The 17,177-nt window shown below is 40.5% G+C and overlaps 1 protein-coding gene across 1 annotated transcript in view; it reads left to right on the forward strand.

The window, feature by feature from the left end:
* Positions 1 to 719: 719 nt before the first annotated feature.
* AGT (angiotensinogen) overlaps positions 720 to 17,177 on the forward strand; it is a 68,972-nt gene continuing 52,514 nt past the window's right edge. The window contains exon 1 of the mRNA XM_044292279.1: positions 720 to 858. The gene's annotated coding sequence lies outside the window, so the exon portion shown is untranslated. The remainder of the gene's footprint in view (positions 859 to 17,177) is intronic.

Consider the following 17,177-nt stretch of genomic DNA (forward strand, 5'->3'; position numbering starts at 1 on the left):
CAGTACTGTACTTACCAGTTCGATCCACTACACAATGGACAGAGCTACCACAATACAGTGGCGGGAGTGCGGGGTGTCAGGCCTCTAACAATCAAGTATTGATGGCCTATTCTGAGGACAGGCTAATGATATCAAAATCCTGAACAATCTATTTAAAGGGGTTAGAAAAAATGAAAAAATACTACTTTGTTAGTAGGGAAAATTCCCCAGTGACCACAGTCTTCAAGCAGCATTCAAACATATCTAAAAACCTCAGTTTGCTGGGCACCCATGTGTATGACTTGGACAAAAACTGCCTTCAAACCTGAATGTTCAGGATTTGGATGGAATTTCTTAGTTTTGGCTATCATTGCATGGTTAAATATTTGTAATTTATTCCCTTCTGACATGATGTAACATCATGAGACTTTGTATAGCTTTGTCAGGAAATCAATTACATGTGTTTTGCAATAATCTATTGTACATTATAAGAACAATTTAACACAAACTAAACCTAAGCTACTAAATTGGGAACAGATTTGATCTAAGCCCCCTGCTTTTCTAATAACATAATAAGTTACAGTTGTTTGTTTCATTTTGGGTCATACTGTGTTAAAATGAAACAAAGAGTTCAACAAATGATGAAACGCTTTTGTTCTGTCTTCGGACATGAGCCCAGGTGGGCAATGTTGGTGGCCATACAAAAATAAATAACAGCAAGTGGTCACAGAACATTCTGAACAGAGTGGGGCCCACTTCATTGAGTTAATGAGTAACAGTAGTTATGCAACTGCTGATATAATATGTGAAGCAACGTCTGTTTGCTCCTGATTTCAAGAGAGACAAGAACAAGCACAAAGCAAAACAGTTTACCCAAAGGTAAGTTAAGATCTTATTACCATAAAAATAAATAAGAGAATTATGTTTTCAGAGCTGTGTTGCAATTGTTTTAGTTAGCACCTAAAATATTTAGATCTATCAACATAACAGCTCGACCCAAAATCGGGTAAAACACTGAGAAGGGCTTCAGGAAATTGGTAGACAGGAAATTTAATTTTAGAAACCAGTGTCAGGAAGCTGCCACTATATGGTTTCACTATATACATATACTGTAGATATCATTCTGAATGATAATTGAAATGAACAAGTGCAAAGAAAATTAATCTTCCACATCGATGTTTTCTTTTCAAAACTACTCAGAGAGCATGGATTGCAAATAAGGCTGAATTTACTTTTGTCATTTTTACTAGTATGATTTTTTTTTTTCTGTACAGCTAAAAATAAACACTTATGAGGGATCCTGTAAAACATTACGATGGAGCATATATAGCATATTATATATATATATATATATATATATATATATATATATATATATATATATAATTAAGCATTATGATGATCTCCCATAGAAATGTGTACATTCCATCATAATTTTTGTTTAAACCTTGCCTCAATAATCCATATTGGTGATCCAAATAATGGTATGCACTCTGTCTTTGATGTATATATAAACTGCATAGTCACTGTCTACTTTTGCTTTCAAAATGTCCTTCTTTAAAACCATAAGTAATGCACTTTTTCTAACACATACAATCAGTAATTGGAAATCTGATGGTATGCATTTTATTAATTAAAATCTTCAAAAGTATGAATTCATCATATAGGCATATACAATAAGCCCCTTTTATAGAACAAGCTTGAATATTTTGAATATTCACAAATTCTGCTACATTTCGAGGCAGTATATTCTCTTTGCTTTCTATGAAACTGATCATAGCAGGAACTCAAAGTAATTTTCCGCCATAGAAAAAGTAAGTTGGTGCTACATAAAAAATAAAAATAAAACACCTACATTAGAAATCATGTAGTAACATAGTTGAATTCTGTAGTAGGACTCTTCAAGTGAATTTGTGATCAGAATTTTTTTTGTTACATTTTTGCATGTCTCTATATTTAAAAAATCCTGCACTTTTCATACCTGCCATTAGGCCTAAAATATGTTAAAACTTACTGTCTTGTTAGAGCATTTATACCAACCTGAGGCTCAGTGAATAGTACCTGACCCCATTGACTTCTATGAGAGATTTTTGTAGGCATGCTCTGTGACCTGTGCTGAGGTGCTGATAAGCTGTGATATCCTTTTTCTTACAGTCAGTCAATTAATCTAATTAAAATGTAACTTTTATTTGAAATGCTAAAAAATAGAAAGATGATCTGTGTAATAGAATCTCATGATATAAAAATGATGCAGAATTATAATAGACAGCACACCAACATGATTTTCAAGTATGCTTGTTTATCAATTCATTTCATTCATTCATAGACATCATAATAGCAATGTTTCGGGTGCTTCTAGTAGGGAGCCCTTTCTCAAGCAGGTCTGACGTACTCATCAGATGGAGATTGGCTGACGTTGCGAATCAGACATGCTTGAGAAAGGGCTTCCCACTAGAAGGGAATTGTTGCTATTCTGATGAATGAAATGAATTGATAAACAAGCATACTTGAAAATCATGTTGGTGTGCTGTCTATTATAATTCAGCATCATTTTTATATCATGAGATTCTATTACTCAGATCATCTTTCTTTTTTTAACATTTCAAATAAAAGTTACATTTTAATTTGATTAATTGACTGACTGTAATAAAAAGGATATCACAGCTTGTGCTATATTGAAAAAACATGCACGCCACTGAAGCGATATGTAAACATGGTGCTCAAGTGCTGGAGCAGCCAGCACCATGGCAGGCAGCCCACAGCTGATGACCACGACCAGGTTAATACCGGCATCCCCATTGGCCACAATTCACTGTAATAGGCTGGGTCGTCTTTCTGAAGAGACCCAGCTTATTAGAGCTGCAATTCTAATGTTGGCCAGAAGGGGAAATCAGCAGTTCACATATTAACATGCTGCTGTATGCAATATGGTAATACTAAAGAAAAAAAATAGTGAATGTGGTAGCCTCCAATACTAGCTACAAAAACATAAAAAAGTAAAAGAAAATGTAAAAAAATACATAAAAAATGTAAGAATATACAAATTTAAATCACCCCCCTTTTCTTAGAATAAAAATAAATACATAAGTAATAAAAAAATATATAAACATTAGGGTTGAGCGAACCCGAACTGTAAAGTTCGGGTTCGTACCGAAATTTTGGACACCAGACCCGAACCCGAACATTTCAGTAAAAGTTTGGGTTAGGGTTCGTTGTTCGGCGATTTCTCAGTGCTTTTTGAAAGCCTGCAGAGCAGCCAATCAACAAGCGTTTAACTGTGTAACCTTAGAAGCCATCACAGCCATGCCTACTAATGGCATGGCTGTGATTGGCCAGTGCAGCATGTGACCCAGCCTCTATATAAGCTGGAGTATTGTAGCGCTGCACATCATTCTGCTCTTACTAGTGTATGGAGAGGATGCTGCTGATGATTTCAGGGAGAGAATAGGACAGAATCTGTGATCAGAACTCGAATATAACTCAGCAATCTACATACATTTAGTTGTATGGGTGCAGTGCACAATCTTTTTACCCTGCCTCGAGCCCAGTGACAGAAAAAAATAACTTTTATTCGTCTGTTAGTTAGGTGGGCGGCGGCGGTCATTTTATGCAAGCTCAGTGCACCAGCAATGCATCTGAGCTTTTGTGACATTCAAATCCAAGCTTGAAACATTGCACTAATAATCTGGTTTAAAAAAAAACACCCTTTTTTGGCAATATACAACATCTGGTGCATTTGCAGGATTAGTCAGTGTGCAATTTAAGCTAGAAATACAGACACAATTTTCTGGGCTTTTACAAACACCCTTTTTTTTGCAAAATACACTATTTTACAGATCTGCACGTGTGAAATTCAAGCGTTATATACAGCTTTCATATTCTGTTATTAAAAAAAAAAACTTTTTTTCCAAATACTTAATATTGCAGCCCTTGCTGCATCTGTAATTGTTACAAATAAGTTTTAAAAATGTTAATAATTTTCTGGCTTTGAAAAAACACAATTTTTTGGCATTATCCAACATCTGGATTATTCAGTGTGCATTTTAAAGGATAACTGTCACATTTAGACCCTAATTTCAATTTTCAAATACAGTACAGACCAAAAGTTTGGACACACCGTCTCATTCAAAGAGTTTTCTTTATTTTCATGACTATGAAAATTGTAGAATCTCACTGAAGGCATCAAAACTATGAATTAACACATGTGGAATTATATACATAACAATAAAGTGTGAAACAACTGAAAATATGTCATATTCTAGGTTCTTCAAAGTAGCCACCTTTTGCTTTGATTACTGCTTTGCACACTCTTGGCATTCTCTTGATGAGCTTCAAGAGGTAGTCACCTGAAATGGTTTTCACTTCACAGGTGTGCAGTCAGGTTTAATAAGTGGGATTTCTTGCCTGGGACCATCAGTTGCGTTGTGGAGAAGTCAGGTGGATACACAGCTGATAGTCCTACTGAATAGACTGTTAGAATTTGTATTATGGCAAGAAAAAAGCAGCTAAGTAAAGAAAAACGAGTGGCCATCATTACTTTAAGAAATGAAGGTCAGTCAGTCTGAAAAATTGGGAAAACTTTGAAAGTGTTCCCAAGTGCAGTCACAAAAACCATCAAGCGCTACAAAGAAACTGGCTCACATGCGGACCGCCCCAGCAAAGGAAGACCAAGAGTCACCTCTGCTGCGGAGGATAAGTTCATCCGAGTCACCAGCCTCAGAAATCGCAGGTTAACAGCAGCTCAGATTAGAGACCAGGTCAATGTCACACAGAGTTCTAGCAGCAGACACATCTCTAGAACAACTGTTAAGAGGAGACTGTGTGAATCAGGCCTTCATGGTAGAACATCTGCTAGGAAACCACTGCTAAGGACAGGCAACAAGCAGAAGAGACTTGTTTGGGCTAAATAACACAAGGAATGGACATTAGACCAGTGGAAATCTTTGCTTTGGTCTGATGAGTCCAAATTTGAGATCTTTGGTTCCAACCACCGTGTCTTTGTGCGACGCACAACGGATGGACTCTACATGCTTGGTTGCCACCGTGAAGCATGGAGGAGGAGGTGTGATGGTGTGGGGGTGCTTTGCTGGTGACACTGTTGGGGATTTATTCAAAATTGAAGGCATACTAAACCAGCATGGCTACCACAGCATCTTGCAGCGGCATGCTATTCCATCCGGTTTGCGTTTAGTTGGACCATCATTTATTTTTCAACAGGACAATGACCCCAAACACACCTCCAGGCTGTGTAAGGGCTATTTGACCAGGAAGGAGAGTGATGGGGTGCTGCGCCAGATGACCTGGCCTCCACAGTCATCGGACCTGAACCCAATCGAGATGGTTTGGGGTGAGCTGGACCGCAGAGTGAAGGCAAAAGGGCCAACAAGTGCTAAGCATGTCTGGGAACTCCTTCAAGACTGTTGGAAGACGATTTCAGGTGACTACCTCTTGAAGCTCATCAAGAGAATGCTAAGAGTGTGCAAAGCAGTAATCAAAGCAAAAGGTGGCTACTTTGAAGAACCTAGAATATGACATATTTTCTGTTGTTTCACACTTTTTTGTCATGTATATAATTCCACATGTGTTAATTCATAGTTTTGATGCCTTCAGTGTGAATCTACAATTTTCATAGTCATGAAAATAAAGAAACCTCTTTGAATGAGAAGGTGTGTCCAAACTTTTGGTCTGTACGGTATAGATATATATTCGGGGTACAGAACTTGAGGCACTATATATTTGTTTCACAGAGCATGTGACACTACATACAAGGGACATGGAGCATATGGCACAGAGCATATGGAACTGCCATTAGGGACACTGTGCTGGTAGCAGGGACGTTGCTAGGGTCTCAAAAGATCCAGGGCCAAAACCCCAATAAATATGACACAGTTCTCTAAGTCGCCCCCCCCCAACACACCGCATTCAGCTGTACTTGCTATACAGCAGAGCAGCACATACCTGTCACATTCAGTGCCTCCCAGGTGACGTCTCCTCCGATGTAGATCTTTTCTGGCATCATCTTCTCCATTTGGTCCGAACAACTTCTTTCAGACGCGCCTCGTCTCTGCAGAGTGTGACACACAGATATCTTAGCTTCCTCACTTTTCTATCATCATCCCCCAACCTGGAGTCCTCACAGTGTTATCCTGCTGCTCGCTGTGCCCCCCAATACCCCAAATACTATCCTGAAGAAATAATAGTGCCCCCCATAGTAATAGTGCTCCTCATAGTCCCACCAATAGTAATTCCCTTCTAGAATGCCCTCATTAGTAATACTGCCTCCTACATTGCCCACAACAGTGATAATGCTCCCCAAGAATGCCCCCATTAGTAATACTGCCCCCTGCAGTCCCCCAGGAGTGCTCCAATTAGTAGAAGAGCCCTCCAGTATTAATAATACCCTCACAGAGTCCCCAGTAGAAATAAGGCCCCCTATGTTCCCCCAGTGGTAATAAGACCCCTCAGTAGTAATAAGGTGCATCTATAAGTCCCTCCTAAGAGCCCCCAGTAGTAATAAGAACGCCTATAATGTCCCCTGGATTTATAATACCCCCACAGTGCACCCAGTTTTTATACTGCCCCCTACTGTTATAATGGTCACCCTGAAGTGTCCTCAGTATTTATAATGCCCCCTGCAGTGCCCCCTGTAGTTATATTAATCCCTCCACAATATAGTAACATGCAAATAACATCACACCATCTCTCCTGCCCCCTCCAAAATACAGTCCCATGTAAATAACATCACTCCTCTCCCTTTAGCCCCTTTAATATATTGTCCCATTTTATATAAACCTATTTCCCTCCCTCCACCATAGAGTCCCATGTAAATAACATCACATCATCTCTCCAGCCCCCTTCAATATACAGTCCCATGTAAATAACATCCCTCTCTATATACAGCCACCTCCAAAATACAGTCCCATGTAAATAACATCACTTGCTCCCCAGCTGCCTTCAACATACAAGTAAATACTGTCACCCCATCCACAGCCGCCTCCAACATGCAATCCCATGTAAACATCACCCCCTCAACATTCAGTCCCATGTACATAACATAATTCCCACCCACGAGCCACCTTCAACATACAGTCCCATGTAAATAACATTGCCCCCTCAACATTCTGTCCCATGTAAATAACATCACTCCTTCAGACCCCTGTAACATTCAGTCTCATGTAAATAACATCACTCCCACAGCCGCCATCAACATGCAGTCCCATGTAAATAACATAATTGCCTCCCCAGCCCCCTCTGACATACAGTCCCATGTAAATAACATAATCCCCTCCAACAGCCACCTTAAACATACAGTCCCATGTAAATAACATCACCCTGCCCCTCCAACATTCAGTCCCATGAAAATAACATTACCCCCTCCCACAGCCGCCATCAACATACAGCCCCATGCAAATAACATCACTCCCTAACCCAGCCCCTCCGACATACAGTCCCATGTAAATAACATCACTCCCTCCTACAGCCACCATCTACATACAGTCCCATGTGAATAACGTGACCCCCTCCCCAGCCACCACCAACACACAGTTCCATGTAAATAACATCCCTCTCTTCAGCCCTAACATACAGTCCCAGTTAAATAACCAAAACTCCCGGCATTGCTCTGCCTCTCCCTTCACTTACCTCTAATCATGTACAGACCTCACCTCAGCTTCTTCCCCCACGACTTCTCCTCTTCACTGCTGTCCTCTCCTGCACTGCTCACATGATAGTGACATCACGCAAGTCCTTCTCAACCACTGTCTGTTTTACTGGTCACATGACCTGTGATTTCATCACAGGTCCTTCAGCTCTTCCAGTGCATTAGATTCAATTGTATTGCCGTCCAGGATGGCAATACAGTTCTATCTTGCAGGCAGGCAAGACATTCGGGGCCTGGGAGAAAACATTAGAGGCCCAGGCCCCAAATTTTTTAACCTAGCAACGCCCCTGGCTGGTAGCATTCTGTTTTGTGAAACAACTTCCAGCATACCTTTTACTTCTGTACAGGTCATACTGGGAGCTAAAGTTTCACGCTGTCCAAGCTTATATGACAAAGGCTAACCTGACTAATCTGGTTATGTATATATGTAAATGTATATTGAAAAACCGGCACTCTACATCTATCAGTTATGCTAAGAAAACAGTGTACACAGATATGTTAGTAAAAAGTATATACGTGTTTATTTGTATGGGAGTACGATAAAAATGAAGGATAAGAGGTAGAGGTTCTAAAAATGGACTTCTAAAAATGAAAAAATATAAAATTATGTATATATGTACTGTGCTTGGTTTTGGTGGGGTATTTATGTACTGATGTTAATTCTGACACAGTTTTTATGGCATGGGCTTGGTTCTGGTGCTGTATCTGTCTTATGGGCTTGGTGCTGGTGCTGTTTTTATGCAGTGAACTTGATTCTGGTGCTGTTTTTGACTTATAAACTTGGTTCTGATGCTTTATTTATGTAGTGAACTTTGTTCCTGTGCTGTATTTGACTTATAGGCTTGGTTCTAGCTCTGTAGTCATGTAGTGAACTTGGTTCTGGTTCTGTATTTGACACATGGGCTTCATGCTGGTGCTCTATTTATTTACAATGTTCAGTTCCAGTGTTGTAATTATGTAGTGATCTTGGTTCTGTGTATTTGTGTGTTTAGACGTGCAACCTCAATCACAAATTCGGACAAATGACAGAGCAGACCCTATTATAGTCAATAGAGTCTGTTCAGCTCCATTAGTTTTAGTTACGTGCTGAATCCAACACTTCCATTATCGATCACGTGATCCATGCGCTTGGGGCGCCCTGACGTCACTCTGGTGCGCCCCGGGAGCCGCACGGATGGTAAGTATGCTGCTCCCCGCTCCCCACTGCACTTTACCATGGCTGCCAGGACTTTAGCGTCCCGGCAGCCATGGTAACCATTGAGAAAAAGCTAAACGTCGCATCCGGCAATGCGCCGAAACGACGTTTAGCTTAAGGCCGGATCCGGATCAATGCCTTTCAATGGGCATTCATTCCGAATCCGGGCTTGCGGCAAGTGTTCCGGATTTTTGGCCGGAGCAAAAAGCGCAGCATGCTGCACTATTTGCTGCGGCCAAAAAACGTTCTGTTCCGGAACTGAAGACATCCTGATGCATCCTGAAGGATGGACTGTCCATTCAGAATGCATTAGGAAAATCCTGATCAGTATTCTTCCGGCATAGAGCCCCGACAACGGAACTCTATGCCGGAAGACTATAACGCAGATGTGAAAGAGCCCTAAGGGCTGTATCAGACCTGGAGATAGTCAGCCAGATCATCGTTAACAAGTGTTCGTAGGAATGCTTGTTAGCAATGATCTGCCTGTTTAAAAGTGCCACTGATTACCCAATGAATGAGCAAACACTCATTCATTGGGCAATCACACTTTTTAAGCAGGTTAAAAAAAATCATTGTTTGCCAATGGCAGATTGTGCTGTATAATCACTCTCGCTCTGCTGCTTGCAAATAAAGATTCTGTATGGGGACGAGTGATGGCATTAGCGATTGCTCCTCCCCATAATGTGAAGGAGATCGGTGAATGTTAATTAACAGAGCGTCTAGGACCCTAATATAAGAAATTATTATATATAAATATATACTATATATAATACACCCTCTTACTGGGTCTGATTCGAAGGTTGAATGCAATAAATGAGACACAAGAGTTAGAGGAAAAAAAAGGTATATTGTATAATGTGGAAAATTCATATTGCAGTTATTATTGATGCGTATATATGGAGTTGCAGTCGAACAAAAATAGATATTACATATAGAGATATTACAACTGGAGAGACTTATACACATAACAATAATTACAATTACTTACAATTCCAGGATAAAATATAATGCTACTTTAACTCAACACTAAAATTCCTTACAGTTTATAGTTGTGAGGAACGTGGAGTTATGATCTAATTCCTGCCATGATCTAATTCTAACCATTTGCTGTCAGCTAGCAGAGGGAGCAAACTCCACAGGGGGCCTGGCTTCAAAGCTGACCACATGTTTGCAGCTCACCCCTCACTCAACCACAATGGCAACTCAAACCTCTCTGGCAGGATAAATGCTGCTGGGGGGGTTGAGTTGGTTATCAGAATAAAATAATCCATCAGACATCATGGAACTGGGAGTTCATAAGGAATTATGAATTTCCCATCCATCACAGGCATTAGCCAGTTACATATCTGTGACCCTGGGGCCAAGACAAACATGCCCCTGGTCGTAGTTTGAGGGTCAGATGCCAGGAAGAGGGGATACAGAGATCTCCCAGCAGGAACCTTATAACGGCGCCATGTTTGGTCTCATCTACTTGTGACCTTCCAGTATGCAGCTATGGGCCATAATGAGTTTTGTGGGTCTTTGACCATGGACAAACTGCTGACATCACTGCCCCCATGTGACTACAGCCAAGGATTACAGCAACACAGAATTCATCATGACCCAAAGGACTACTCATCCATCGAGTAACTGACTCTTGCTATGCTTAACTCTGCTTGTATCATACCACCTGTATTTTATTTTCGCATCCGACCACTGTATATATTCTCTGTGTATATTGTGTATTGTCTACTGCTCCCTTAAGGCAATTAAATATATAATTTAATTTAGTGCTGCCCTTGCATCTCGGTCCATGAATTCCCACGTCTGTGCTTTGGCATAGTTATACGCTACTGTGGCTTGGTTTCTCACCCTATATAATCCAGTTAGCGGACCGGGCTTATATCAAACGAGGAACTGGTGACAGAGCTATGGCAGAGCTATGTTTCACTGGGGCAGTGAAAAGGCTCTCTCAGCTTGTCAGGGTTGTGAGCGAGTGTGGAGTCACGCCGGAGGTCACGTGACCACCCTTTCTCACTCACCATGCCTCCCTGTGCCTGGGGGACAGGAAGTGTCTGTGTAAACTGTACCAAGCTTACCTGACGTGCTCCCAGGGAGGGCATACCATCACGTCTTGGTAACTAATGACAAAACCGTTTTTCGTGAGCTCTACGTAGTTGATGTCAGGCAGGGCTGCGAGGTGCGGGGTTCGTCACAATAGTTACCACACATGGGCCTCCAATGCTTGTCTCTTCTCTGCTTCTCTGCCCCCTCCGGTTCTCTATTCCTTCCATCTTCCCCACCTTCCTTCCAGCTCCCATGCACCAAAATCTTTTATCCCTTGAAAGCTATCAAGCTCCCTCCTTGTCAATATCCCATATCTGTTATCCAAGAGTGGGCTTTCCCAGAAACAAAATCTTGGTCAACCAGTTATTTTACCATTTTATGACATGTCACCCTTATTCATACATTTTGGGTGCCTTTTGTTCTCTACCAATCAGCATATGTAAGAGGTACAGGATACTCAAATACCTTCATCTTATCTTTGAGAATCAGAGTAAGAGAAAAGGAGCTAGATACATACTAATGAAGTATATACACCATTCACACATACAGTCACCTACCCGTCTCTTATACACACAAATAAATTCCCCATAATATATACAATATAACGCAATATAATGCATATATTATTTTAAAAACCTGTATTTTTTTTTTACAATATGAGAAATTACAACCTAACTTTTAATTTCCACATTAAAAGATAAAGTTGAGAAGGTGCTTATAAACTGAGGAGAATGCTCAGGCATAAAGAGGTGTTAGTGCTGGGGTTCATCAAATGTATAAAAAGTTCTGGCAGGTACTCTAGACCATAATCCTCTGCTTGGTGTTAGGATACTGATAATGGCATTATAGACTTCTCAGGTTCTGCCTGTATCTGCCACCAAGTATTCTGAGTATGCTTTACCTAATGCTTCATAGTGTAGGTAGGAATTGTCCCTGGCATGGCAGTAGTTGGAGCATCCAATCTGAAAAGAGTGAACCCCAGCCATCTGGAGCCTCGGGCCTGAGCTATCTGGTCCTCTCCTATTCTCTACCCCTCCCGCCAATGTGTTTTGCCATAATGCTGGGTCGTCAGGGAGAAGAGCGACAGGGTGAGGCCGTAAAGTGGCAGTGGCAAAAATCCAATGCCAGCACCTTCCTTATACATTAAAAACTCTTAGGGGCTTGTCCGCATCGCCAGCCAATCAGGAGTGGGGGGAGGGGTGAATCAGCTACAAAACACACCTTCCCTATACTTCCCTGTCTCGTGTTGATAGTGATGTCTGAAGGAGTTAGTAGCCACAGAGAACTTGATGCGCGTCCCCAGCTGTCAAGAATTTGTGCGTGCAGGACATTTGATGTTTGAATGAATGAACTACGAGTCAATTCTACATGCAAAATCTTGAGTCAAATAGTTCAACTGGAATGTGAGTTTTAATGATTAAGACAATAGATGTATTATAAGGGAATAGAGGCTCTATATATGAAAAGGAGATCAGATTCTTAATATGTAATCTGATTGATATTAATGATACAATGCATGCTGTACAGACATACAGATCGGGTGGGATAAGGACGGTTTTGCAAGTATACGGTCTCTGGTGTTTTCTGACTCCAGTGAACAGGTATAGATGGACTAGCATAAGTGGAAAAATAAATTTAGACCTCGTTTGATAAAGAGGGATTCTTGGGAGAGTCACGTCTTAGTCCAAAAAATTAGCATTCTGCTTGCAAAATACGTTTATCCCAGTTACCACCTATTCGGTTCTGGGGTATAGATTGTATGCCTATGAATTTTATGGCAGTTGAGTACCAGATGAATATGTCTTGCCACTCGTATTTCTTTTTTTTATTGAGAATATCATTATAATCTCTCATTCTCAGTTTAAAGTCTCTTTTTGTTTTGCCTACATAATCAAAGAGGCAATTACATTTGGCAAGATAGATAAAGCAACCTGGCCCGGGGCAGCTGCCCCTTTTGCGTCTTGTTAAATACGGCCCTGACCAAAAGGACAGTATCTCCGCCTCAGAAGTAATTGCTGCAATATGCAGACATTTCTTGATCAATCCTGTGATCTACATGAGAGATTTCATGATAGAGGCTACCCTGATAGAATTCTAAAAATTGCATTTTAAGGCTATTTTCACACTAACGTTTTGGCTTTATGTTTCTGAGATCCGTTCAGGGCTCTCACAAGCGGTCCAAATGGATCAGTTTTGCCCTAACGCATTCTGAATGGAAAAGGATCCACTCAGAATGCATCAGTTTGCCTCCGTTCAGTCACCATTCTGCTCTGGAGACTACAGAGTAGGATGGAGACTGAATGGAGGCAAAACTGATGAATTCTGAGCAGGATTCCCGACCAAGTATTGAGTGCATAACTGAACATAATTATTTGAAGGTTGACTTTTTTTGTATTAAAAACACTTTTCTTTTATTAATCGGATGAAATATGCTAATTTTTTTAGATAGGAATTTTGGGTTTTCATGAGCTGTATGCCAGAATCATCAATATTAAAACAATAAAAGGCTTGAACTACTTCAGTTGGTGTATAATGAATCTAAAATCTATGAAAGTCTAATGTTTATCAGTACATTACAGAAAATAATGAACTTTATCACAATATGCTAATTTTTTTAGAAGGACCTGTATATAAAAATTATCCCAGTGAAATCTGCCCTCCTAAAACCACATGGCGCTCCTTTTCTTCTGCGCCCTGCTGTGTGCCCGTACAGCAGTCTATGATCACCAATGGTATGTTTCTGTAAACTACAGAATCAGGGTAATAAATATTGGGTTTGGTTTGCTGTTAACCCTTTCTTCGTTACCAGAAAAAAAATTGATTAAAATGGAAAATCTGCCAAAAAAGTGGAATTCTGAAATTTCATCTACATTTTCCTTTAATTCTTGTGGAACACCTAAGGATTAACAAAGTTAGTAAAATCAGTTTTGAATACCTTGAGGGTTGTAGTTTCTAAAATTGGGCCATTTATGGGTGGTTTCTATTATGTAAGTCCCGCAAAGTGACTTCAGACCTAAACTGGTCCTTAAAAAGTGGGTTTTCGAAATTTTCTGAAAAATTTCAAGATTTGCTTCTAAATTTCTAAGCCTTCTAACGTCATCCAAAAATTTTATGGCATCCACAAAATTATCCAAACATGGGAAATGTAAAGTAAAAACTATTATATGAGGTATCACTATCTGTTTTAAAAGCAGAGAAATTCTAATTTGGAAAGTTGCGAATTTTTCCAATTTTCTTTGTAAATTTGGTATTTTTTTAAATAAAAATGAAAAATATTGACTGAAATTTACCACTATCATGAAGTACAATGTGTCACGGGAAAACTATCTCAGAATGGCTTGGATAAGTAAAAGCGTTCCAAAGTTATTAATTGAAACATGTAAAATTTCCCAAAAATGGCCTGGTCCTTAAGGTTAAAAATGTCATGTTAAAAATCTTGTTTATAGGAAAGGTCTTTTACTAGGCAAAAAATTGGTGCATGGCGACATTTCTAGAAGCAAACTAAACAGAGGGTTTTTTTAAATAACAAAGAAAAAAGGCACCTTTCCTTGCCTATCATGCCAGAATTGTTCATCTATTATAAAAGGAAACACCATTACCTACCAATGAAAGGGAATAATATCATGATCAGAGGATTTTTTTTACAAAATGTGACCATAGCCTATTGATAACAATCTTTTGGAGAGACAGGAGTAGCCAGACACTTCAGTGAGATGAAACCCAGGGTGTTTGACTTGAGATGGATGGTATTGGAAGAGGTAACTAGTTAACTAGTTCAAAAGGGTTAAATGAGAACTGCAAATTCAATAAATTCCTTTGATGTATTTGTTTAAGACCCCCATTTAAAATATTTAAAAGCAGAGGTGAAAGTGTCATTATTAGATTTGTATTTTACTATAGCTGCATGTGTTCAGTTAGGAATAAAGAAGGGCTAGTTATTCATGTACACTGAGCATGACTGAAGAAGGGAAATGCCCCTGAAATGTCGTGCTAGCACAGTGCTGTGTTTTATCTGCCTCTGTGATTTGAACTTTTTGAAAACATGGACTTTGGTATGTGTTGATTCCAGCCCTCACTGTGATATCTGGTAACGGTCATTGTGATCATTAGAGATGAGCAAAGTTTTCAAAAATTGGATTCAGACACTTCGCCGAATGTTTTCAAAACATTTGCTTCATTCCGAATTAATTTGTCACAAAGAGCATTAAATCAGCTATATCCTGGCCTGTAGGGAGAGTGTATCTCGGTGCACATCACTATGCATTGCAGCAACATGCATAGTTAGTTCTTTCTGGTAGTGAAAAACATACTGTGCATCAGTATAACAGGCAGGTCACATACAGTATATGGATGAGATCACTATTATGCTCAGTCCACACTTCATTTATTTGGTAAGCTACGGGTCCAAAACAAAGAACAGGCGCAGACCTTTTCATGATACATTATCTGCAAGTAGGATTGGCTCCTGATTTTGGCTCACCGTACAGTAACTTCTGGAATTAACTGACCAAATAACTGAAATGTGAACTCAGCCTTACAAGTCAATGTCAGGTGTAATGTACTTAACCGTACAGTGGACCAAGATTGTACTATAGAGTGAAAGTGCGGTCTCATTTTACACCGTGTGCTGTTTCCACTTAGATCGCTAGTTAACCTGTTAGCCACTTATTGTGCTAAATTGTAAAAGAGCAGTCTCATTTCACTGTCTGTGGGGTGTCCACATTGATTGAAAGATAAGGTATTGTGTTACCCACTTATTCTACTATAGAGTGAAAGAGCGGTCTTATTTTACACCGTCTGCTGTTTCCACATAGATTGCCTATTCTGTTACCCTCTGATAGTGGCTCCATGACAGAGTGGAGAGGGTATCAGCAGTAAATTTGTGTTGACGTTAATGTCTATTTTTCCCTTCTGATCCATCAGAAGTACAACTGTAAAAAAAGAGTTCCTGTCTTTTGAGCATCCACCTTCATATGGTCAGTAACTAATCAGTATTTGTAAGGCCAAAATAGGAGTGGGTACAAAACAGAGATGACACGTGAAGTAAATATTCTGTGTTTTGGACCCACTCATGCTTTTGCCTTCCAAACCTTGATCAAATTCTGATGCAAAATACTAACCATGTGGTAGAGGCCTTATAGATGCTCCAAAGACTCGGTACATAGCGTTTTTCAATTTTCGGTTCTTCTGACGAAGATGAGGAGAACGGTAAAATAAACTGATGTCCCTGTTTGGTGTTCTTTACACTAGTGTGTCCAGAACAGACTGGTGAGGGTGGCAACAGCAAGAGTCGTCAAAAGAGTGGCCCAGTCAGAGTGGGGAGGTGGGGGCAACAGCAGTGGCAGTAACAGCACAGGATGGTGGCAGTAAGAGAAGATGGCAGCAGGTGTGTGGTATCAGGCGGGTGGCAGCATCAGATTAGTGGCTGAAGCATGTGGCCAGAAGTAAGGGGCCATTTTTTACAATGTTCTGGTGTGGCAGCACACTGCCGCCAGAACATTACTGCCAGAAGGATCTAGTCAGATGCATCAGGTACTGGTGTGGAAATCCTAGCTGATCTATGCCTGAATTATCTTTATAAAGGTTAATCTGTTAACATTTTGTGTTGAAAGTTGAGTTCTCTTTGGGGGTAACTATGTCCCCTCCACACTAAACATCTGCTCTGATGCCACACTACTGGCCAGGCAGGAAAGCTTGCCCAAGGCAAACCCTCCCAAATACAAGTTTGGCTGCTCAGTAGTCCAGATGATCTTGGATGTGGGATGACAGGATGCACTTAAAGTATGCCACCACCTGCTGGTTCAGGTTCTGCTCCATGTCCTGCTGCTGGTTGGTTTATTCAGTAGGTGGGTGAAGAAATGTGCTCATCAGAGACAGGAGACTCAAGTTACTGCTGACAGAGCTGGTGCTCCTTCTGACTCCCCCCTACAGCAATCATGAAAGTAAAGCGTGAGTGCAGAGGGTCCCCCGGTCAGACCTTCATGAGGATGGGCTATGGCACACATAAGCAGCGACCAACTGTCTACATAGGATGTCTCTATAATAGTTGAGTTTATCATACCTCTCAGCAGGTGTAAAAAAATGCACCCATTTTGGCCTGGTAGCAAGGGTCTAACAGTGGAATGACATAATTCATCCCGCAGTTCTGGCGACAGATAAAGTGGCCTCCTCAAAGGGCCTAAGCAAACTGCAGATGTCATGCATGAGCTGCCACTAACTATTGTCGAAGTTACACAGGGGAGTACCGCTGTCCGTCTGCATCATCAAAACATCGCTCACTGCCTTCCTCTGCTCATA

This window comes from Bufo gargarizans, chromosome 4 (assembly GCF_014858855.1).
Source record: "Bufo gargarizans isolate SCDJY-AF-19 chromosome 4, ASM1485885v1, whole genome shotgun sequence".
NCBI lineage: Eukaryota > Metazoa > Chordata > Amphibia > Anura > Bufonidae > Bufo > Bufo gargarizans.